The sequence below is a fragment of the Canis aureus genome, chromosome 2 (genome assembly GCF_053574225.1).
Source record: "Canis aureus isolate CA01 chromosome 2, VMU_Caureus_v.1.0, whole genome shotgun sequence".
NCBI classification, from domain to species: Eukaryota; Metazoa; Chordata; class Mammalia; order Carnivora; family Canidae; genus Canis; species Canis aureus.
Window position 1 is genome coordinate 66283877 of NC_135612.1, and position 26067 is coordinate 66309943.

The following is a 26067-nucleotide window of genomic DNA, read 5'->3' on the forward strand; positions in this document are numbered from 1 at the left end:
TTGTGAGAACGTTTGGTGAGTTGCTTTAACTGAAAGGCAGATGGTGGCCTACATGGTGGCCTGTGAGACCAAAGTGCTAAGGGCAGTGGCCTTAGGATCCCTGGCAATATTCCCTATGATTGGGCTGGTGCAGAGGATAGTGGCTGTAAGCACAACCACCACATTCTGGTTGGTCCATGACATCTGAGCAAAGACTTACATACAGCAACACTAGAGATTGGAAATGAAGCTGTGGTCTCCTTACCAGCCTGCTCTCTGCCCACCATTTTTTGGGGTCTAGTAAACTCTGGGTTTCTTATATTATCCAAATGAAAGGGAAAGATTGGAGGCAAAAGGGAGATGACTAAGATTGGATTTCTTTGAGCAAGGGCTTTTTGGGGTACTTTTGCATTGCAAAGAATCCTTATGAACAAAGAAAGCAAACCACTAGCCTTGTAAATGAATCAGCTGGAATGGTCCAGTCCAGTAGGCATGTATAAAATACTGGCTCTAGGTTTGGGGCTGGGAATATAGAGGATAGGCCATGGCCCCTTTTTTTGGTGTTCACTTGCAGTCTATGGGGTAGACCAGATGGCCACACAATCAGGGATTTCAACATAACTTGGTATAAATTGAGGAAGAGAGAGGCACTGAAGGGAGGAGGACTCATCCTGGACTAGAGAAGCAGGGAAGGTGTTCTGGAATATATGTTATTTGAACTAATCCCTGGAGGTAAAAATGAACTAAGTTTGTGACAAAAAAAAAAAAAAAATAGGAAGGGTATTCCAAGCACCAGGGTGTCAGTCATAGAGAGATGGAAATGTGAGTGAACTATCCTGAGTATGGGGGGATTTATATGTAGTTTGATATTGCTGGAAAACAAAATGTGTGATTTTTTAAAATATTTTATTTATTTACTCATAGAGACACACAGACAGAGAGAGAGGCAGAGACACAGGCAGAGGGAGAAGCAGGCTCCATGCAGGGATCTTGATGTGGGACTCGATCCCGGGTCTCCGGGATCATGCCCTGGACTGAAGGCGGCACTAAACCACTAAGTCACCCAGGCTGCCTGAAATGTGTGATCTTAATGGTGGAAGATGAGACTAGAAAGTTTACAAGTCCAGAGCCAGAGAACCCTGTACTAGATCCCAAGGATGATGAGCAGAAACCAGAGGGTTTTAAACAGGTCAAATTTCAGCTTTAGAAAGAAAGATTAATTAATACAATGCTAGGTTCTATTATAGATAAATCCTGAAACTTTAGTAGTTTAATGCAATACAAGATTATTTCTCAGTGGTGTGTAAACCAATTGGTGGCAGTAAGGGGTCTTCTAAGAGTCTCAGATTGACATTGAATCTGCTCTTTTTAACACAAGCCTTCCAAAGTGTTCTGGCCATTGACATCATTCCCAGGAGACTAAAGAAGGGAACCCAGAAGCCTTGTGCAGAAAGATTTTAAGGATTAGGCCAGGAATCACTCCCATCCACATTTCACTCTCCAGAACCCAATCAACTCAGTCACATTTCAGCAGTTCACAACAAGGCAGCCAGCAGGTGTTGCCAAGATGTCGCCCTGGAGGAAAGGGAAACCAATTTGGTGAATGGCGAGTCCATCTCTACTTCAAAGCATCTCTTTGGATTAGCAGAAAATTGATTTAAAGGACACACACACACACACACACAAAGACTGTTGCACTTGCCCGTGTTGGAAGGGATATTAAGTGGCAGAAATAGAGATTAGTGAGATGATATAAGAATCCTTATAGAGACAGAACTGCCAGGCCTTAAAGTATGAATTGGGGGAGGAAGCATCAGAGAGAGGAAAGAGATGACGCTGGGGTTTCTGGTCTGGTTGATGATACATTCTGGAAAGACCAGGAATTATAGAAGAAGGGACAAATTTGGGAGGAGTGGAAGTGGGTGGAGATGACAAATGTGGTTTTAGACATGTTGAGTGTACAGCTCATGGAACGTGTAAGCGACTGTCTGAATGAGAGGCTGGGCTCAGAGAAAAGACCAGATTAGGGAGACCGAGGAGTAGGAAAGGTTGATATATACAAAGTCAAATTAATATGAGCCCTTCACTAAGGAGAGGAAGAGAAAGTAAGAAATGGCAGAAAGGGAGAAGAAAAAATGACTCTCCAAAAGATCCAAACCATATAAACATTCCAGAGAACATCACATGTATTTCTCCTATAGAGTGTTAATCCTTACCAGGGGGCAGGAGCTATGCTTTGTGCTGGGAGAGCAACTCTCCACTGTCAAGGAGCTCAAAATTTACTGGAGGCTATTGGTTGGCTCTACCATAAATGGATCTTCCATAGAGCCAGGGAAAAGTTTCCTATTCAAGCTGCCCTATGGGTTGCCAGAAGGGGATTTCTTTCTACGTGCCTGGAGTTCTACCATTACAAGCTCACAGTTTTTGAATAAGCTGTTTGCCTTCTCTTTTGGGAAGCCACATGATGTAGGGGAAAGAAGACAGGTTATAGAGGCAAGCAGTAGAATATGGCTACCTAGTAATGATAGGCCTTGGGCTGATAACTTAGACTCTCTGAGCTTTGCTTCTTTACTTTCTTTAAACAAGAACAATAAGGGTAACACTGGGTACATTGAAGGTAACCTGCAATAATGGGAAGTTCTTGATATTATATATGCAGTGTTCCATAACAAGAGTAACGGTAAAATGATGATAGTGATGATGATGGCAGCTAACATACAGTGCCTACTCTGCGCCAGGACTATCTAAGCATTTTACAAATACTCTGTTAATCCTCTTAACAAGCCTATGATGTAGAACTATTATTTATTTTCTTTTGACAAGTAAGAAAATAGAGGTGGAAGAGGCCTCAGGCTTGAAGATGTAACTCATTCTGGATGGGCAACACTGGAACTAGCTCTGAACACATCTCTGAGAATAGACAACTCTAGGGGGTGGGGAATTTGTTGGGCTGGAAAACACTCACTGCCCACTGCAAAAGAGCCTGGAAACACAGAAAATGCTGTGAGGTGTTGGAATGTGTGGAAACTGGTGGGAGAGAAATGGAAGACAGATATTGCTACTCAATATTTGGTCAAGGACAGCACAGACATGAAATGGTTCATGTGTTCATTCAGCCATTCAGTGTCCTCTCATTGAACATAACTCTGCGGTAGGCCATAGGCTGGGCTCAAGGATGCCCCCTCTGCCTGGCTCCTGGAAGCTTCTAGGTGATTCCGGGAAGAGCAGAGTGATCTGCAGCAGAGATCTATAAGAATGTTCCTTATCAACTGGAGGGTATTATGCTGAGTGAAATAAGTCAATCGGAGAAGGACAAACATTATATGGTCTCATTCATTTGGGGAATATAATAATAGTGAAAGGGAATAGAGGGGAAGGGAGAAGAAATGGGTGGGAAATATCAGAAAGGGAGACAGAACATGAAGACTCCTAACTCTGGGAAACGAACTAGGGGTGGTGGAAGGGGAGGAGGGCGGGGGGTGGGGGTGACTGGGTGGTGGGCACTGAGGGGGACACTTGACGGGATGAGCACTGGGTGTTATTGTGTATGTAGGCAAATTGAGCACCAATAAAAAATAAATTTATTATTACAAAAAAAAAAAGAATGTTCCTTATCTTTCCATCTACCCTATAATGGATACATGGGTAGTTTTTTGTTTGTTTGTTTGTTTGGGTTTTTTTTTTTTTTTTTTGCCTGTCCCACATCCATTTTCTTTCTTTTGATTTTTCTTTTGGGAATTACTTCTCAGCCATGTTATGTGACACTCATAGAGCTGGCCTGTGTTCCAAACTAGAATGGCCAGGCCACTCTCTCTAGAATTTAATTTTAAATGGAGTGACATTGTGATAAGAAATGTCTGAACCTCTTCATCTAGACTCCAGCACTCTGAAGAGACTTTCCTTTAGTTCCTGGAGCCTTAAGGCCCTGGAGCTTCCAAGCTTCCTTTCTTCATTGTTGTTTGTTTACCCATATCATAGCTATATGTATACAGATGTACACGTCGTACACATCACGCACATTTCCTCCCCATTATATTGGCCAATTGCTTTCTGTTGCTTGCAACCAAAGACATTTAACTAATACATTTTTCTGGCCATCTTTCTGCCTTGGTTCCTCCACCTGTAAAATAGGAATGGTGAAACTTGCTACTTACCCTCAGGAGGTTGTATAGATTAAAGGTGTATGTCAATAAAATGCTTTCAGATGCTTGGATGAAAGTTGCTGTAGAACTACAAAGTCTCCATCTCCATTTTAGCTGTACTTTCAAAGAGGGACTTTCTTTATATATCATAAAACAGCTTTTATCCTGAGAGGATGTGTTCCTCATTTTACTGTCTCTGTAAACAGTTCAAGGATTGCTCCATACTTGCTGTGTTTCCAAAGCTACCATTGGAGATGAAAGCCCAACTTTATTGAGCATGAGATGTTGCTATATACTACAGGGAGGAAATGTGTTCATTATTGCTATTATGTACTGTTTAGTGATAAGGAAGTGGGCTCAGATTTTCAGGTTGTTACTTTTTTAGCTCTTCAGGGTCAATATTCACATTCTTACCTTAAATTTAAAGAACATAAAAACCCCACCAATTTTAGAACAGAAAGAGCTGCATCATCTTAGAGCATTTGGCAATTATGAAAGTATGTAACATGATAAAAAACCATAACACCTTATAGGTTCTAAGATATTTTATGATTTTCAAAACACTTATACTTTCCCTTGGACTGGTCTTGATTCTAGAATACCTGGAAGATGCCAACTATATACAGGACTTCTGAGTTATTAGTTTTAAATGAACCACGTTTATAATATACCAACATGACAGTGGTATATACTTATCAGAGAAAACTTAGCAATGCAGAAAGAGAGAACAATAAAGAAAAATATATCAATATTTCAATGGATTTGCTCCCCTAAAAAATCATTCATTAAAATTTTCATGTGTACCATTTTCATTTTTTTGTCACAATTGTTTTATATCCTGTGGCTGTTTTCCCTTTAATATTACATTATAAATCTAGTAGTTATCTATTGCCACCCCAAAACTCAGCAGGTTAAAATAAGAGCCATTTATGATTGCTAATGAGTCAAGGTGTTAGCTGGAAGGTTCTTCAGGTCTGGTCTCATCTAGGCTTGCTCATGGGTCTGCCATCAGGTGATTGTGGTAGGGTATTGTAACTTCTTTGGGGGTTCACAGCTACCCTACACTTTGTCTGTCATTCTCAAGGAGGCCAGCCTGGGCTTGGATGCATGCTGGTGGCAAGATCCCAAGAGAAAGAAAAAGGGAGGTAGAGAGAGAGAGAGAGAGAGAGACAGAAACAGAGAAAGAGAGAGACAGATTCAGAGAGACAGAGGGAGAACACAGGAGCATGAGAGGTTTAGGTACAGTTACTGCCAATGCAAGTCTCCAGGCCAGCCTGGATTCAAGGGCTGGGGAGAAAGCCCTCACAGCTCTAGGGGAAGAGGATCCTTTGTCATTTGCAACAGTCTGAGTCAGAGAGAGGGGTGAAAAACTGTATCTAGAGCTTGCAGTCATACCCCCAGACAAACAGAAGCACACTTATATATTACCTCATAGAATTCTTTTTTCCTCATAGACTTTTTAATAACTTTATAGTATTATCTTGGGTGGCACCATCATAGATATTTTGAACATTTCCATAGTATAAGACATTTTGGATTTTCCATTTTGCCTTCTGGGGTACAACATACAGGTCTGTGGGAAGAAAACTTTTCTACTTGAGTTTATTAATAAAAAAAATCCTAATGTAGAATCATAGAAATTAATGTATTACTTAAAAGTTTATAAATATTTTTATTGTTTTTCCTTCGTTATTGCAAGGCATTTTGTGAGGGGCTCATACCTATTGCAGTCCACATCAGTAGTTTATGAGTGCTCATTTCACTGCCCTGCCACCAATATTGAATACTTAAACCAAAAAAATCTCTGCTAAAACAAATAAGGAAACTCTCTACCTCCAGCATTTTGGATGATGTAATTAGCATTTATTTAATTCCTAATAAAGGAAGAGAAGGAGAACCCTAAAGAGAAAGAGAAGATTCCCACAGTAAAGTAACATGTTCCACCTTTCTTGTCGAGTCAGTGTTTTCCTAATTATGCTGATCACAGAACACTCAATTTTTGCATAGCAGCAATCAACACTTTGGACATTCCTTTTTTTTTTATTTTAAGATTTTATTTATCTATTCATGAGACACAGAGAGAGAGAGAGAGAGAGAGAGAGAGAGGTGCAGAGACACAGGCAGAGGGAGAAACAGGCTCCATGCCTGGAGCCTGACGTGGGATTCAATCCTGGATCTCCAGGATCAAGCCCTGGGCTGAAGGCGGTGCTAAACTGCTGAGCTACCCAGCTGCCCCCACTTTGGACATTCCTGAGCAAATGTTGCCTTAATAAAATATAGTAGATTTTCTTCATGGTGGGAATTTGAGAGACTATAGCAAGGCAAAAGCGGTACTAGACATCAGCCTTTGGTCACTCTACAATCTTGCTAAGCTTCCTGAAAGAGAAATGGAACCTGTCAACAAAAATATTCAGCTTCTCTTTCCTCCTGCTTGTTCGCTTGGCAGTGATAACCTCAAGAGCTTTCATGCTTTGTTTTACAGGGTGCATTTTTTTCTGGGAACAGCAGGCTAGCATTTTTCTCCTCTTCATACTTCCACAGCCTGTTGTATCTGACAAGTGGCACAGAACCTAAGGGGTTGGGTGGCCTTTTTCTGGGACTTCGCTGCTCTAGGTGTGTTCTGCAGATGAGCAGCCTCTGCACCACTTGGGAGGTTGATAAAAATGCAGGGTCTCAGGCCCTACCTAGGCCCCCTAAGTCAGAGTCTGTGTTTTAATTAGATGTCCTGTTATTGTATGCACATGAAAGGGCACTGAACCAGGGGGTACTCGGCTAATCTAAAGGACCTGCCTCTTCCTTCTGACCATTACTTTCTAATTTAGCCACCACCAATGAGCACTGTGGAGTTACTGGTATATATTGCTCTCATCTCTTTTTGGCTCTGGACAGTGCATGGTCACAAGCCCTTTTTCCTAATTCCTTTAAAAAGATTTGCTTAACAGAATTAAAGCAAAAAAAATTGAAACATACCAAATATAGAGGCAAGGCAAAGAGAAAGAAAGGAAGAAAGAAGGAAGGAAGGAAGGAAGGAAGGAAGGAAGGAAGGAAGGAAGGAAGGAAGGAAGGAAGGAAGGGAGGGAAAAAGAAAACAGAAGGATCAAACCACTGGGAGGCATGATACAGTTTCCTGCTTCTGTTACAACTCTTGTCTTTTCTTGGGTTCCAGATTTAAACTTTGATCCATCCCTAATTCTGCCTTAGGAGTCTTGCCTTCCAGTCCACATGGCTAGTATAGCAGCCCACACCCCTTTTATGTCCTGCCAACCTCTTTTTTCCTGGCTCTTCAGTCCTGTTGCTTCCTGGAGTGAACCGTCTCACAGTTTACTAGAATCACCCCCTATCTTGCCCTCATAGAGGGAGATAGGCCTGAGAGGTCTTAATTATTCTGTGGTCAAGAACCAGAGATCTGGGTCTCCCAAGACAGGAGACTATCTTAGGCTCTGTCTGCTTTCTCATTTCTTGTCTCTGTCCCAGAATATTCATGTCAGGTATTCCCTCCCTTTGCTGCCCTTTAAAGAGACTGCCTCAGCCCAACTTACAAGGCAGTGATTTTGTTGTGCCAGGTCCCTTACTCTAATCATAGCATGACACAGGCACTGTATTCAAGAATCATATACATTTACGACATGGGGTCATTTCTTAATAGCTTCTGGGCTATTAGCCTGAGGATGGCAGGTGATGGAAGCCAATCAGAGTTATAAAGTATGAACTAATGGCTTTTAAAGTGAATTATCTCACTAACCCACCATCCAGAAGTAGTTAAAATTATGGATCAGAAGGAGACTCCCTTAGTCTGCCACTAACTAGCTGTGTGACCTTGGGCAAGTTACTGAACCTTTCTGTACTATAATTTGCTCATCTGTAAAAGGTGGATAAGGGTAATTATTATTTCTTAGAGATAGGGTTGGCTTCAAAATTTATAGGACCTAATACTAATTGAATATATTGGATCCCTTGTTCAAAAGTTACTGAGGATTTCAAGATGGCCCATCTGAGTAAGGGACCTAGGGATCCTGAGGCTGTCCCTCCCCAAGCTGTTAGTATATTGCTGTGCCTAGAAAATGGTAAGAGTTCAGTGAAGTCCAGTTACTAATGAGGCTTTGAGAAACATATATTACTTATCCTTTTACAAATGAAAGGAAGAAGGCTCTGGAAAGTTGTTTTACTTTACAACTTTACAACTTTATTTTACAACTTAACCCAACAAGGTCAGGCAGCCCAGTGGCTGAGCTGAGACTCACTTGGGGTCTGCTTCCAATGGAAATGAGCAGGAATCCCTGGGAAGCAAGCATTGCTGGAGAAGAAGAGCTCTAGAGGCTCAGGAATCCACCCACTGTGGAAAACAGTAGACAGAGAGTTTCAGATCTTACTTCTGTGGCACCTGGGCACATTTACCAGTCAAAAGCAGGACCAAGAGCCTTTGACTCAGGTTGGGCTGTTTCTGAGATCCTAGCAGAACTTTCAGCTTATGTTGATCAGAAACTGGACAGCACCATTTCTCAGGCCTGTGGTTTTCTAAGTCCTTGAATGAATTCATCCTAAGCAAAGAATCCGGTTCTTTTCCCTGCCCCACCCATCAGGCAGGAGTGTTTCCAGTCTTGGGGCTTCAATATTTCCTGTCCTCCAAAGAGTGAAGAATAACCTGAAAAGCTCCCTTCAGCTCAGGGTCCCAGAAATCTGGCTGATTAGCCTAGTTGAGAATAATTGCATGTCCAACCAGGAGCCCTAGAGAAGATAATGTGTAATGAGCCAGTACATGGGGGGTGTCTATAACAATTCCTTTCCACTTGGTGGTCATGCATTCAACAAACATCCATCAGTCATTTGTTCTAGAAAGGCATGTTACACATGAGCTCTTTTAATTTTCCTAATAGGCCCAGGGGGCAGGTATGACCATTCCCACTTTACAGATGAGGAGACAAAGAGCAGAGAGTATGGCCACATGCCTTAGTCCCACAAGCTAGGAAGGGGTGGAGTCAGGTGTGCATGTGGGGGTCTGTAGTCAGACCATACTATACTATTTTATACCATACCTCCACTTTTCATCACTGTACAGTGAGCTTTTATGATTGGGATGGTTAATTTTGTGTGTCATCTTGACTGGACCTGGATGTTTGATCAAACATTGTTCTTGATGTTCTGTGAGGGTGTTTTTGGATGAGTTTAGCCTTTAACTTATTGGCTTGAATAAAGCAGGTTGCCCTCTCCAATGTGGGAAAGTCTCATCCAATGAGTTAAAGGTCTGAGTAGAAGAAAAAGCCTGACCTTCCTTAAATAAAAGATAATTTTTCCTGCCTGTAGGCATGAACTGAAACACTGGCTCTCTTGGCCTGGGAGGCCTTCAGACTAGAACTGCAGCATTAGCTCTCCAAGATCTGTAGCCCACTGACTCACTCTACAGATCTTGGGACTTGCCAGCCTCCATTATTGTGAAAGCCAGTTCCTTATGGTATATAAATCTCCTATATCCTATTGGTTCTGTTTCTCCATTTCTTTCATACAGTGATATCGATAGTCTAGGAACTGCGCTCAGCACTTTGGAAATTTAGGGACACAGCAAAGACAAGAAAACAGAATCCCTGGTTTCAAGGTGCTCACAATGTAGGGAAGAAAGTTAACAGCACAGCAGATGTACTGCTGTTGAGGAATGAGGAGTTGATGGGGCAGAGGAGCCAGGAGATGAGACTTTAAGCAGAAAGACCAAAGAGGTTAAAGGCAGCAAGGCAAAAGGGCACAATTGGATTGGGGGTACTTGTGACAAATTCTGAAAGGATTAAATTGATGGAGTATCCAACAGGTTCCAGTCAGGAAAACAGAAATCACATTAATTAGTTTAACAGCAAAGCATCCACTGAGGAAGACTGGTTGAAGCAGGTATTGGAGGGCTAACAAACAAAATGGAAGCACTGAGGTAGCAGAGCTGGCAAGTGTGGGAAGCAGCAACCACCCCGAGGGCTAGGGAGCAAGGGTGGAATTTGGGATAATCAGAATTAGAACCTTAAAGATGTTTCTTTCTGAGTGTCTCAGTCAGTTAAGTGTCCAAATCTTGATTTCAGCTCAGGTCATGATCTCAGGAGCTCAATCTCACTGGGCTCACTCAGTACAGAACCTGCTTATGATTCCCTCTCCCTTTCCCTCTGCCCTTCCCCTGACACATGCTCTCTCTCTCTCTCTCTCTCTCTCTCTCTCAATAAACAAATAAGCAAATCATGTTTCTGAGGATCTGGGACCCACATTGAAGAAAGGTGTTGCCTGGGGGCTTTTGGGATTTCTAAGAGGTTATGAAGGGCCCAGTGTGTGCAGCCAGAGTGTGCTGGAGCTGGCTAGTAGGGGCTTAAAAGAACTGTTAAATTTCCTGGGATTTTTTGAGATAGCTGTTCAGTCTTTCGTAGCTTGAGGGGACCCATGATAGGTATATTTATGCCACAGCAATGGGTAAATGCTACTGCAAAACAAGACTTTTTTTCTTTTCTTTTCTTCTGGAGAGTCAGTTTCCTGCACACCATTGGTTCTGGATCTATGGAATAAAGTTGGAGACTAACCAAGGATGGTTGCTGCTGTGGAGACATGTTGTTGCTGGTGGGAAGTAGACAGTGGTTCTTGCTTTCTTCTGTGGCTCCTAGCTTCTCTTGAGATCTCCCGTGTGGCAGACCCACAAATATTCTGGCAAAGGGGAATCATGGTTTGCAGAGTCCCAGCCCTCATATCCCCAAATGGAGAATATAGAAGGGTCTGTTTGGACCCAAGAAACAATGGCATAAACACAAGGCCTTCTAATCTTTAGGAAGTACTTTTGCATAGGAGAGAGTAAGAGTTCTGGCCCTAAAATAGTCCAAAGTTGCCAGGGTTCAAATGTTGACTTTGACAGCTGCTTCAAGATCTATGACCTTGAGTAAGATGTTTAAGCTCTCTGCTTTATTTCCCTCCTCTATGTTATGGGGATAATCATGATATCCAGTAGAAGGGATTAAATGTGATAATGGCTATAAGATAAATATCCTGGGGCACCTGGGTGGCTCATTAGGTTAAGTGTCTGACTTCTGCTCAGGTCATGATCTCAGGGTCCTAGGATTAAGCCCCATGTGGGCTCTGTGCTTAGCAAGGAGTCTGCTTGTCCTTCTGCCCCTCCCCCCGCTCCTGCTCTCTCTCTCTCAAATAAATAAATAAATAAAATTTTACAAAAAAAAAAATCCTTATCGTCTCTATCAAATTTTTGCTCAAATGTCCACTTCTCAGTGGGGACTTTCCTAATCACTATTTTAAATTGTACCCTGCTTCACCCCTGCACTCACCACTCATTATCCCCTCCCATGACTTATTCTTCTCTAACCTTTATCATCCTAAAACTTACAATTAAATTTTTTGTTTATTGTCTGTCTCCCTAACTGGAATGTAAGCTCCATGAGAACTGAACATTTATTCTGATTTGTTGTCTAGCACATAATTGCTATTCAATAAATACTTAGTGTGTGAATGAAAAACTTGCCTAGCAAATACTAAGCACAGAGAAATGTTAGCAATCACTAATATGGTGAAAATTATTTGACTAGTGTTTTGGCCTTCCACAAACACACTGCCACCACAGGACTGAACTTAGTTCCATAATGTGAGATACTAACCTACTTTGAAAATCTCCTAAGAGAACTAAACTGAACTAGAATTCTAGGACCTCAATAATAGCTTGAAAATTTTAGTTTTTTTGGAAATATAATAAGACATCTCTCAAAACTGGCAAGTGTGTGTGGGGAAGTGTGTGAGTGGCTCAGTTGGGTAAGCATCCAACTCTTGATTTAGGCTCAGGTCATGATCTTTGGGTCTGGGATTGAGCCCCGTGTTGTATCCTCGCTCATCACGGAGTTTGCTTGTTCCTCCACTTTGCTCTTCCCACCACTCTACTCTCTCTCTCTCTCAAATGAATAAATGAATAAATGAATGAATAAATTAATAAGTAAATAGAATCTTTAAAAAAACAAAAAACAAAAAACAAATCCAACTGGCCAGTAGGTTTACTCCCCGGGTGTGACTGAGGTGAAACATCCTTTTTGATTCACTTTCCTTTCAGTTCTGGTATAAAAGAACCAGAAACAGAACTTTCATGCCTAGGGCATGCCAGAAAGATACTAGTAACATGCTAATAGCTCCTGATGAAAGTTCTCTATTTGCCCTCTTATAACTACCAGGTAGCAGATTAAAATCTTTGCATTCCAAAGAGAAATGGCAGTACCTTATTATATGGTACACTAAAAAAAAAAAAAAAACTGCCAGTAACTGCCAGTTCTACTTACCTTAATGAATAAAACTGATTTTTTATTAGCTTAAAGAAGAAGCCAACCACTTCCCTACCTTAAATTGATTGTGTGTATTTCTTCTCTTAGTGTGGCCAGTAATGAAACATCTTGATACATGTGGGCTATATGCTCAAGGTTAAACATACCTTAATGGTAGGGACTATTTTGACATTCCCAATGTCAACCACCTGGGTTGGCTCTTTAGGTCAGGAGCTAAAAAAGAAGTGGATGGCTTGCATGGACAATGGGTTTGCTCTACACTCGAGGCGTCCAGGCACCTATGAGGTCACTCTCAAATACTGGAAGTTAAAGACAGGCTCTGTCACCCAGGGTAGAGAGATGCTCATAGTGATGGTGGCTGACACTCATTGAATGCACACTGTATGCCCAGGCACTCTGGTCAATGAGTGAACTCATCAACTTTCACAGCAACTCCAAAAGATCAGTAGTGCTATGGTTATCTTTATTTTACAGATGAGAACGTTGAGGCTTAGAGGAATTCAATGAATTTCCCAAGCTCATACATCTAGTAAGTAAATGTACTGGGATTTGAATCCTGTAACTCTGGCCCCAAAACCATATTCCTAGCTGTTTTTAATTAAGCCAGAGTACTTAGGAGCTGTATCTTGCTAATGCTGGCTTTCCTTTGGTAAAGTCTTTTAGGAGGAATATTTGAGTCCTGCCTCAAATGTACATGCAGAGAGGAATGGGCCCTCTGCTCTTCCCTGGGTCACAGCAAGAAAGGGGAACAGCACCCTTGAAGCTAGTGCAGGGAGGAAGACATGGTAATGATTCATGTCTTCCTGGAGAAGGAAACCCATGGGCAAGTTATTTAATTTCTTAGTTTCCCCCTTTTCATCCCTGAAACATAATAATAGTAGCCAACTCATGGGGATATTGTAGCCATTAAATGAGATACTGTATGTAAATAACTTAGCACAATGCCTGGAATGTGGTAATCCCTTACTAAACTCTTAGATGTTACCAAGGAAGTGGTAATAGGGCATTTTCCTTTGCATAAATTACTTCCCTTTCAGTGAGACTTCAATTTGTAAGATGTCACAAATGTCTTATTAGACAATCTCCCAAAATATGTTTGTTCCCTGTATCTTGGAGTCCAGACGCTCTGCTCAGAACGAGTTCTAGGATCAGTTGTGTTTGGGAAATACATTTAAAATTTGTTCCTCTGGAGGGTATTATGCTGAGTGAAATAAGTCAATCGGAGAAGGACAAACATTATATGGTCTTATTCATTTGGGGAATATAAATAATAGTGAAAAGGAATAGAAGGGAAGGGAGAAGAAATGGGTAGGAAATATCAGAAAGGGAGACAACATGGAAGACTCCTAACTCTGAGAAATGAACTAGGGGTGGTGAAAGGGGAGGAGGGCGGGGGGTGGGGGTGACTGGGTGGCGGGCACTGAGGGGGGCACTTGACGGGATGAGCACTGGGTGTTATTCTGTATGTTGGCAAATTGAACACCAATAAAAAATAAATTTGTTATTAAATAAATAAATAAAATTTATTCCTTTTTGAAAATTAAACACTGAGTTTTATAATAAAAATTTTGTTAAACTTGGTTTCACACAGCATCTTCTGAATCTTTTTTTGAAAAATAACTAAAATTTTTAAAATTTATTTTTCTTTTTTAGAGCTGTTTTAGGTTCATAGCAAACTTAAGAGGGAGGCACAGAAATTTCTTATATACCCCTTGCTCCCACACATGCATAGCCCCCTCCCATTATCTACTCCTCCATCAGGGTAGTGCATTTGCTGTGATTGGTGGATCTACATGAACACATCATAAACACCCAAAGTCCCTAGTTTACCTTCAGGTTCACTCTTGGTGTTGTATATTCTTTAGGTTTGGGATAAATGTATAATGACATGTATCTATTATACTATCTATTATAGTATTCTACAAGAGTATTTTCACTATCCTAAAAATCCTCTGTCCTCCGCCCCTCTTACCCACCCCTCATAATCACTGGAAACCACTGACTTTTTTATTGTCTCCTTACTTTGCCTTTTTCAGAATGTCATATAGTCTAATTAGACAGTATGTAGGGTGTTCAAATTGGCTTCCTTCCCTTAATAATATTCATTTAAGTTTCCTCCATGTCTTTTCATGCCTTAATAACATTTCTTTTCAGTGCTGAATAACATTCCACATTCTGGATGGATCATCATTTATTTACCTATTTACCTACTGAAGGCCATCTTGGTTGCTTCCACATGTTGGTAATTATAAATAAAGCTTCTATAAATATCTGTGTGCAAGTTTCTGTGTGGATGTAAACTTTCAGTTCCTTTGGGTATATACCAAAGTGTCATTGCTGGATTGTATGGTAAGAATTTTTAGTTTTGTAAGAAATTGCCCCAATTCTCTTCCAAAGTGACTGTTCCATCTTGAATTTCCATCAGCAATGAATTGAAGTTCCTATTGCTCCACATCTTCACCAGCATTTGGTGTTGTCAGTGTTTTGGATTTTGGCTATTTTAATATCTCACTGTTGTTTTAATTTTCATTTCCCTGTTGACATATGATGTGAATTATTTTTTCATATGCTTATTTGCCATCTGTATATCTTTTTTTAATGAGGTGTCTAAGGTCTTTGGCCCTTTTCAGTTTTTTTTTTTTTTTAATTGTTGAGTTTTAAGAGTTCTTGGTATATTTTGAATAATGATCCTTTATTAGATATGTCTTTTCCAAGTATTTTCTCCAATCTGTGGCTTGTTTTTTTTATTCTCTTGACATTGTTTTTCCCACAGCAGAATTTTTCAATTATAATGAGGTCCAGCTTATCAATGATTTTTTTCATGGATTGTGCCTTTTGGTGTTGTATCTAGAAAGGCATCATGACACCCAAGGTCATCTAGATTTTCTCCTGTGTTATCTTCTAGGAGTTTTATAGCTTTGTATTGTACATTTAGGTCAATGATCCACTTTGAGTTAATTTTTTGTAAAACGTGTAGGATCTGTGTTTATATTTATTTTTGCATGTGGATCTCCTGTTCAAGCACCATCGTTGAAAACTCTATCTCCGCTCCATTGTGTTGAATTTACTCTTTTGTCAAAGCTCTGTTGACTATATTTATGGGGGTCTATTTCTGGGCTCTCAGTTCTGTCCCATTGATCTATTTGTCTATTCTTTCACCAATATCGTGCTGTCTTGATTACTATAGTTTTATATTAACTCCTGAAGTTGGGTACTATCATCCTCCAACTTTGTTTTTCTACTTCAATACTGTATCAACTCTTCTGAGTCTTTTCCCTCTCCATATAAATTTTAGAATCAGGTTGTTGAGACCCACAAAATAACTTTCTGGAATTATAATTTGTGAATGCTCTTGATATATAAGTTCCTTTTCTTTTTTCACCTAGTAGCTATTAACATTCTTTTTTTTTTTTTTGAAAGATTTTATTTATTTATTCGTGAAAGACAGAGAGAGAAACAGAGGGAGGCAGAGTCAGAGGGAGAAGAAGGCTTCCTGAGGAGCAGGAGGCCCAATGTGGGACTCAGTCCCAGGACCCTGGGATCATGACCTCAGCCAAAGGCAGACACTTAACTGGCTGAGCCACCCAGGTGGAATTTAACATTCTTTTGGAATTTTAACATTCTTTGGAATACACTTTGGAAATGGCATTGTACATAATTTCCTCATTCTTTGTGCATCTTATGTAATTTCCTAATTCTTTGTGTATGAGTCTTTTCAATTAATTTTCAAATTTCTTTATCATACTGTATATGACTCTTAATATGCACTATAGCACTGGACACATAGTAAGTACTTAGCAAAACAAATGTTGCTCAACCAATTTACTGGGTTCTGTGTTCTATTTCACAGAAAGCACTTTGGCCCAGCCTCCTGTGAAATGACTCCACCTTCAGGCAGGCAGTGTAATATCATGAAGGGAACAGTGGATCAAAAATCTCTGCGGTTTAGTTTCCATATTTATAACTTTGATGTTTCAAATTACAGAGCCTCTGCATTATTTTCTATCTTTAAATTCTTTGTAATCATGAATTAGGAGCATTAAAGTTGGTGAAGTTTTACAATATAAATATGCAAAATAGAGGGAGGGGATATAACCTTGTTGAAATAAGTGAAGACTAATCAAACAAGAGAAACAACGACTGTTAATTCAGATCTTGCTATAGAAAGGGAGTCACCCACCATCACTTGTGTCTTTGCAGAGTCAAAGGCAGGTGAAGTGGGAAAGCTTTAGAGTAGAAAGCAGAGAAAGCTTCAGGTATGTTCTGACCAGAGATTGTTGGCATGGGATGACTGTAGAGGGGATAACCAGAAGTGGAGCAGCCTATATGATTGATTGGAGCTTTTTCTGGTTGACCCTAAGTTGGAAACAGGGTCAAAAATTAGGTAAACTGTCAGTTATTAATCAAATCCTGGACATTTTGTGTTGATTGTTACAGTGGTTATGGTTTAACTTCCTGGAGTGTTACTAAAGATAGCAATCTTACGTCCTGTGAGGGTGACATAGCAGATTGGTCTCCTGGGCTGGTTACCATAGATAAGGACTTGGTTTCCTGAGCTAGCCACTGCAGGTTTGGGGTCAGAGTTCTATTTTTAGGTATGGTCTGGCCATTGTCTGTTTATATACTTAGTCTCTTATCCTCATTAACTGTTTGTGTAAAATTCTAATTCAACTCAACTTGAAAGTTCTCCAAGTCAAGAGAATGTATCCAGAATCATCATTTGTGTTGTTAAATAAAGATGACAGTAGATGGAACTACAGATATTTGCAGATTTATTTTCTGGTAGTTCATGAGTATTACAAACCATTTGTGGGATGCAATAGTTAGCATTTTCTGATTCTGGAAAAAGCATCTTCTAAATCCTTATAAGAGTTGTGAGTTTCCAAAGATATAAAGGACATTTTGATGTCTGTGGCCTTAGAATTCTTGGGTACTCTCTATCACTCCTGTGGGAACTGGAGGCATGGTTACAGAGGTTTAACTCCTGGTGCTGATTATTTTCCAGGCCATCGATTAAGATTGGACTAGGCTTGTGTTACATTTCTTAGAAATTTTAGAATAATTCTCAGGATTTCTATGAACTTTATTTTTTTTTTTTAAAGAAAGAAGTTCCTGTCCAGGAGTCTACACTCTGGCCTGTGGGCTTTTTAATATAGCCTGAGCTAAAAAGCTTTTGTCCCTCCCCCGCCCACACCCCCCACCTTTTAAATGGTCATTAAAAAAAACAAAACCAAATAAAAAACAAAAAAGAGTATGTGATAAGGACTGTAGGTGGACTGCAAAGTCTAAAATATTTACTCTCTGGCCTTTAGAGAAAATGTTTGCCAATTCTATTATTGGTCAATAGAGAGCCTTTGCTGGATTTTAGAAGTAGGGTCCTCTTGATTCTCAGTGCAGTGGGGGTGGTGAGGTTGGGGGTGCTGCCTGACATTAGAGGAAACACCAGTATAACCTGTCAGTCTGGACAAGGATGAAGCAGAGGTGTTCTCAGAGGATCTGACATCAGCTGGCTCCCAGGAACTGTTGACCTGAGAGTTTGCTTTGTGTTTTAAACCACTGTGTGTCCTCCCATGTGACTGCTGCCTGGACTGGTCCTCCTGCTTTTTTAGGCCTAGGCCTTCCTATGGCTGGAGAGAAGTCAAGATTTTTAAGATTTGAAAGGATCCTTATCCCAGAGTCCAGTCCTTCTGAGTAAAACTTAAAAAAGCATGTTTTCTTATCTTTTCCATTTCTGCTTGGTTCAGGGGAAAAAAAAAAAAAAGTTGAATTGGCTTTCTGAGAAAATGATGCAGTGCAGTCATCAGACATGTGAGGACCATGTGTAATAACATCCTCAAAAATGTTTATAGCATTACAGTAAGTAAAAAGATTGGACACAAATGTGCATAAACAGCACAGTCTTACCTATTTAAAACAAACAATAGACAAAATATATTCATCAAAACAAGGCATCAGGAAGGAAATTCTCCAAAGTTACTGGTGGTTGCCACAAGGAATTGGATTTTTATGTTATATTTTTTTCTTTAAGTTTTTCTACACTTGCAAATTTTCCCACCAACAGCATGTATAGTTTCAAAATCAGATTTATAAAAAAAAAATAGTTTGACCTATTACTACTTGGGTGTGTTCTAGTCAGAAGAAAATATATACATTTATACTCAAATGTCTTCTTGGGAGCAGATGGAAAGTGGATCTGTAAAGATGAAATTTGGATCAAATTGTCACAGTTACCAAAAACTGGCAGAAAATGAAAATAAAAAGGATACTAAGGAGTCTTGAATTATTCTGGTAATTGCTTCCATTCTCATTTTACTTTATAGGCAAAGACCTTTTTTTCTTGCTTTAAATGTTTTGATGTTGGAGCTACTAAGAATTATAGTTGGCCTAATCCTTAATATATTTAATATTCAAAACATGGAACTTCAAGTAGAAATAAAAGCCCTGAATGTATTTGAAACTCACTGGTGCCTTCCTTTTTACATAGGACAAATCCATTGCTTCTCATATTTTTTTTATTGCATCTATAAATCAATTTGGGACAATAAAAACCCAGAAGCCTGAATATCAGGAAGGAAAGGAGACTTGGTCACAACTTGTTGATAAGTCTTTGAAATACAATATTTATTTCGAGTCACAAAAGTGCTGTGCCTCAGCACCCTTTTCTCCTGAATAATGGAGAGTTGTGTCTTCTTGACTAAGCAGCCAATGAGTTGGCAGTATGTCAGCCCTGCACCTTTTCAGGACGTTGTCACCATTTTCACAGATCTTATTTTTGTTGTAGCTTACTGCTCTGCCCTTCTTGGTCCATGTTTAGAAGTGTGAGCAATCGGGCATATCATTCTGCATTTACTGTCCTCAGTCTCATCAGGGCTCTCTCTCATTGTTGGCTGCTCTCTCTCACAGACGCTATTACCCTGTCCTTTATTCATCCACTCACTTGCCTGCCTGACTCATTAGATTGTAAGCTCTTTGAGCTCAGGGACCACACCCTATTCTTCATTATATTTTGAGCAGCCACCACAGAGCCTAGAATGTAGGCTTTGATATGTTTTCTTGAATGAATGAGTAAAGTGAAACCAAATTAAGTAATAAGACAGAGTACTTTGTTTCAAGCACTGTTTTAAGTACTTCACCTGCATTAATTCATGTAACCTTCATAAAATATAGTCTGATAGTTCTTTTCTTATTCTACTTACATGTAAATGAGATGGAAGCATAGTCAGTGGTCATTGTAGACCTTCTTTCTTTAGAGCAGAGGCTGTTGGAAGCTGGGTTTCTCCTAATAACCTTCCTCCTAGGTACACTGGAGGATGTACACTGGATCATGGAGGAAATGATCCCATGGAATGTCCCTCACCTTAACCCCGGGCGAGGGAGGGCAGTGTTTGAGCAAATTCATGAGTCTAAACAGAGATCTTCCCTCTGCTCACCTCACCTTAACTACACATTTCTCAGCCTATTAGTGCATAAGGGTGCCTGGTATCGATCCAGAGTCTTGGCAGTCAAACCAGGCTGGTCCCCCGCATGCCTTGTGAGCAGACCCATGCAAACAGGCTGCTGGAGTTTGGGCTATCTTTGGCTATTTGTCTTGAATCCTATTGCTTCTCCATCCCTAATCTATCTCTCTCCTTTCTTCCAACTTCTAGCTGACTGCCTCTCTGGCCTTCTTGTCTTTGATTTCAGCTTCAACACCTTTAGCTCTTTTGAATTTTTCAGTGGGCTTGGCTTCCCAGGCCGAGCCTCACTACATGTAGCCAGCACTCACCCTAGGCTCTTCTGTTCCTGGTAGCTTCTGGCAAATGTCCTGCCTGACCAAATTCCAATCAAGTCCCAACCCCCAGTGCTGGCGCGGCTCTGAAGGCAGGGATGGAATTCCCCTAGAGCTTTTCACATGGCTAAATAGATAAATTGTGTGATGGGTTATACATCTCTAGTTCCAGAGTGGGAGTGGGAGAGAGTGACTATAAAGCTTTCACTATCAGATTTGGCCTCATCACCCAATCCTTACCTGTCAGCGCTCTTCTTGTTTCCCCAAAACTCCGATTTTTCCTGTCTCAGGGCCTTTGCACACCCCATTCCCACTGCACAGAAGACTTTTTTTTAATCCCCACCCTGATTAATCTGATTCCTGCTCATCCTTTAGGCTTCAGTTTTGATGTTGCTTCCCTTGGGGAGCCTTCACTATTTACAACCTCCTCACCCCTGGCCTGGGTCAGCTAGGTATCTTATTCTTTCTCTCCTTCATCTTCTGGTGCATCTCCATCATCATCATCATAGCTGATGTTCACAGGATTCATCTAGGCAGATGCAACTTGAAGGATTTTACAAGAATTAACTTGGTCGATCTTCCTCAACAACCCTGAGACTGATACCATTTTTATCTCTATTGTACAGAGGAGGACTCTGCCTTAGGTAAGTTAAATAACTTGTCTATGGCTATATGGTTAATTAGGGGTAGTCAGATTTTGAACCCAGGTTGTCCATCTCTGGAGCCACTTGTGTAGCTACTGTCAAATGCCTCTTGTGTGTGGCATTTCTCATACTGCCTTGCATTGTGTAGTCACTCCTGTTTTATTCACAGTTGCATCTCAGCATGCAGGACAAATCTCAATAAAAATTAATACTTTTTTGTAGAGTGAATGCCTGAATTCTAGTTACAGATATTTTGTGTCTCACAAATTGAAATAAAACATTCCTGATTCTTGATTTGGTGAGATGGGTTGTAACTAAACAAGGATAGCCAAGCAACTGGTGTGTTGTCTTTGGGTTCATTAATGATTTCTATGTTAATCAATCTTACTCAATATGAACAATTTGGCTCTAGGGAAAGTGTTGTCTATCCCAGTCCCTGTGTTTCACACAGTAAGAGACTGGGGCCCAGAGTGTTTAAGTGACTAGTCCATGGTCGCACGTGAAGCAAGTGACAAACAGGATGCCAGGTCGGCTGTTTTCCAGTCCTGTGTCCTTTCTCTGTGCCTGGTCAAACAGAAATTACAGTCACATGAGGGCATGCAGTTAAAACAAACACCAAGTCTGCAACCGATTTGATTATGACTCCAAACAGCATGAAGGGGCATGTGGCCCCAGTGCTCCCTGGGACTATGATCAGCCCAGAGTAAACATAGTGCTTCTGATAGAGAGGCATGTTTGGCTCAGAAAGTGCACAGACTCTGCAAAGCTTTAAGAGTGTTTTGTTTACAGTGTGGCCTTTTTTTTTTCTTTCCTGTGTGACCTTGGGTGCATTGCTTTTCTTCTCTGGTCTCTAGTTCCTTGCTAGTATGACAGGGCAGTATGGACTATATGTTTATGCACTCCAGCACCCACCCAAATTCACATGTTGAAGCCCTACCCAGAACATAATGATATGTGCAGCTGGCCTTTGAGAGGTAGTTAGGTTTTAGATGAGGGTAGAGCCTCCATGATGGAATTAGTGTCCTTAGAAGAAAAGGAAAAGAGACTAGGACTAGAGCTATCTCTCTCTGTGTCTCTCCACACTGGAGGACACAGTGTGAAGGCAGAAAGCAAGCTGTCATCAGGAGCTGACTCTGCCCTTACCTTGATCTTGGATTTCCAGCCTGCAGAACTGAGAGAAATAAATGTCTGTTACTTAATGCACCTGAGTTTTTGGTATTTTGCTATAGCGGCCTGAGCTGATTAAGATACAGGCTTTTTAAAAAAGATTTTATTTATTTATTCATGACAGAGAGAGAGAGAGAGAGAGAGAGAGAGAGAGGCAGAGACACAGGCAGAGGGAGAAGCAGACTCCATGCAGGGAGCCTGATGTGGGACTCGATCCTGGGTCTCCAGGATCATACCCTGGGCTGAAGGTGACGCCAAACCGCTGGGCCATTGGGGCTGCCCTAAGATACAGACTTTTATGAGCTTGATCTTGAAGGCTCCTTCTGGCTCTGCATTTCTCATGTTCTTTCTCAAGTTCCTCCCTATTACTGGCTGTGTTCATTCCTGCCACTCTGCTGTCCCCCAAGCCATACCTCCTCACTAGTATGTTTCTCCAACTCCTTGCCATTAATCAGTCTTCTGCTAACTTAGAGACTGAGCATAAGTCTCAGACACAGGTATAGTACATTTTGGTCAAGTCTAGATACTATTCTTCATTTCTATGTGACCTTGAGCAGTTGCTTACTTAACGTCTCTATGCCTCTATCAGCAAAGTGGAGTTAATAATACCTATAGGATAAGAGTTGTGATTATTACATGGAATTGAATATGAGAAGTTCCCAGAAAGACTGAGGATCAGCAGAATTTTTTTTTTTTTTTATTAAAGGGCAGACAGTAAATAATTTAGGCTTGTGGTGCATACAGTATCTCAGCTTTGCCATTGTAGGGCAAAAAATAAATGAATGTCATTATGTTCCAATAAAACTTTATTTAAAAAAAAAGATGGCAGACTGGATTTGCACCTCCTACCTGCAGCACTGCACTTTGCAGTCCCTTGTAATAGATTATGATTCTCACTACATTTTTATCCAAACAGGCTTCAGGCAGTTTTGTACTGTATCTTTCTGGGAGGCTCCTCCTTCCCTCCTTGCCTCACCCTTCCTTTCCCAGATAGTGGGTATTTTGAAGTTCATGTTTTCTTTGGCTTCTCTTCATACAGAGCTCCAAACACAAGCACTAGTAGATGTGCTGTGAGTGTTTGTTGAAATGAAATGAAAAAGAGTCCCCCTTCATTCCAGGCTCAGAGTCCAGTGTCTGAGAGCCCTAAATGCAGTGGTGTGGGCCTGGCGCCATGGGAGAAGAAAGCCTTTCTGAGGTCTGAGGGGGCCTGCAGACTGGGCGGGGCTTTGCTTTATAAAGAGGTGCTGTGCTTTGACATTAGTGAAAAGCCCCAGCTGGCACACTGGGGAGCTGGCCAGCGGCAGGAGCTGGTGTGTGGGTCCACTGCAGAGGTTTCCTTGTCCTGCCAGTGCGCCCCAGGCTCTGCTGATAGGGGGACCATTATTCCTTGTCCATTGTGTGGAGTGCAGGGTGTTTGGGGCTATGGGCAGGGTTGGGAGCAGCCACTCATTTCACAGAGCTCAGCTCAGTGAAAACAGAGAGATAAAAAGCCAGAAGAGGAGGAAGAAAGTGCCCACCATGCTAATGTGCCAGCTCGGAAATTGAAGTGACCTGCCTGGCGAGCATTCTCTGAGCAAGGATGACATTTGCTGCGAGTCGCTCTGGGCTTGGAATGGGAAATGGGCTTTTAGATGTTGATAATTGGAATGCACAGAAATTCAGTAACCCATCTGGCAGTTATTCTGCTAATCTCAGTATCCTGGCCAGGGGCCAGGCAGGAACAAAATTGTGTTCTCTTCTCTTAATCCCCAGTGTAGTTCCCACTGGACTCGGCAGGCCCCCAGCCCTGCAGATTTGTCAGGGCTACTCTGCAGGGCTCGATGGCTCAGGGAAGGCCCTAGAAATGCCACTAGCTATCCCCGGAGCCTCAGACACAGCCAGACACCAGGATGGGCCAGGAATGAGCATGGAAGGATGGAAGACCCGGACTCTCACAGTCATTTGGGTTTGGGCTGAATACTGGCTCTTTACCAGCAAAGTAAAGAACTCTGTCCTCCTTTATTTGAGAGATGGTCTCTGGGCACCAACCTCCAGGATTCACATTTGAAATCTGTCAGTTACTGGCCCTGTGATTTGAACACTTTACTTAATGTCCTCTGCCTCAGTTTCCTTATGTGTAAAGGGAATAGGATTGTGCTTCCTCGAAGTGTTGTTATGAGCATCAAATGAGCAAATGAGTACACAGCAACACACAAGCACACACACAGACACACACACACACTCACACATTAGAAGAGACCTTGCCCATAGCACACATTGGTATGGGTTTATGACTTTGGTTGTTATTTCCTCATGCAAAAATGGGGATAATGACATCCATTTTTTAGGTGTGTTGTAAGGATGTGATGAAATAATGAATGTAAAGCCCTCTCCCCTGGACCTGGTGCATAGCAGGTCCTCAGTGAATGCTGGTAACTTTGTGTGTCCCTTCACTGGAGACTTGTTGCTTAGCATGAGGTTGATTGGCAAGAGTCCTGAATTACAGACTTGGCTCTCTCACCGGTTAGGTGTGTGACTCAGGCGTGTTACTGCTCTCTTTGGCCTTAGATGTCCTTCTACCAAGATGAGAAAGTCAGACTGGGTTTGCTCTTTCTGCTCTAATATTTGGGCTTCCCAGAAGGTCAGGAAAATTTATTGTGGGTGGCTGTCTTGTAGAGATTTTCCATTTGCCATTTGCACTAGCTCAACTATATGGTAGCAGTCTCAGGCAGGATGTTCCAGTACAGTGTGTACACTGGTGAGACATGGTAAGGCAGTGCTCCCTGTGAAACCCACCATACTTTCTTCCAAAGAAGGAGAACCAGGCTTCCTCAATCTTCAGTGGCCCTGAACTCATCACCATCACCATTATTATCATAGAGGTAGTGAACATTTACTAAATACTTTACACATATTAATTCATGTGACCCTCACTGCCACCCCATAAGGTGGATGCCATTATTATCCTCACATTGTAGATGAGGAAACAAGACACAAGAAAGTAACCAGGTGGGGGGTTGGGGGAAGTCACACATCTGCTTCGTGGAATGGGCTTTGATCACAATGGTTAGAATTCCAAGGTTGCCTCTTTGCCACCGGCTCTATCTGGTAAACCAGTAAATCATTGGGCCTCAGGCTGCAGGACATGTAATGGAGAAGTGGGGCTGTCCAGGGGTTAGGCATGCTGAATTCATCTGGGGGCCATTGCACAACTGCTCCAGTCTGGTGGGAACTTGGAGGATCAAGTGAGAGCACTGTGTTGAGGAGGACCAGGAGAAGGAGGAGAGAGCCTTATTGCTGAAAGGGCACATCGAATCATCACCAGTCTCCTTGCTGTCATTCTCACACAGGTAATAACATGCATTGGTCAGGGCATAGGATGCTCAGGGCTTAGGCACGAAGAGGCAGGTTATTGCCAGGTAGGGAGACCTTGAGGCACCTTGAGTTTAAGAAGACATTGGACTGAGAATTAGAGACCCTGAAAGGCTTCCACATTGTTTAGCTCTGTGTTCTAAGATTTTAACATGACATGAGCCTTTAGGGCTTTGACCACTCAACCTCCTTGGATAGGTCCTAGGTTAACCTCTCGGAGCTCTCTGGAGAAGAAAAGCAAGAGTGCGTTCATGTGATGTTCAAAGAATACACAGAACGTGGCCCCTTTTTTCTCTGTCTGCTGTAGACCCCTTAAAGGTCCTATTATATCTTCAGCACAACTCCCTGAGCACCTAACTTTTTGCTCAATACAGAGTTCCCATCTTAGAGGTGAGGAAGCTGAGTCCCAGCCATTAGTCAATTGGTCATGAGCACACAGACTGTGGCACAAGTGGGAATGGAACCCTGATATTTCTTTCTTTCTTTCTTTCTTTCTTTCTTTCTTTCTTTCTTTCTTTCTTTCTTTCTTTCTTTCTTTCTTTCTTTCTTTCTTTCTTTCTTTCTTCTTTCTTTCTTTCTTTCTTTCTTTCTTTCTTTCTTTCTTTCTTTCTTTCTTTCTTTCTTTCTTTCTTTCTTTCTTTCTTTCTTTCTTTCTTTCTTTCTTTCTTTCTTTCTTTCTTTCTTTCTTTCTTTCTTTCTTTCTTTCTTTCTTTCTTTCTTTCTTTCTT

The 26067-nt window shown here is 41.3% G+C and overlaps 1 protein-coding gene across 32 annotated transcripts in view; it reads left to right on the forward strand.

The window, feature by feature from the left end:
- The first annotated feature begins 24695 nt into the window (after nucleotides 1-24695).
- LOC144301100 (uncharacterized) overlaps nucleotides 24696-26067 on the forward strand; it is a 217777-nt gene continuing 216405 nt past the window's right edge. For 18 of the 32 annotated variants that reach the window (XM_077877714.1, XM_077877702.1, XM_077877722.1 and 15 more), the window contains exon 1: nucleotides 24697-25317. The gene's annotated coding sequence lies outside the window, so the exon portion shown is untranslated. Of the gene's footprint in view, nucleotides 25318-26067 lie in introns of all 32 variants that reach the window. The other 14 variants (XM_077877639.1, XM_077877748.1, XM_077877764.1 and 11 more) reach the window with 9 other exon arrangements.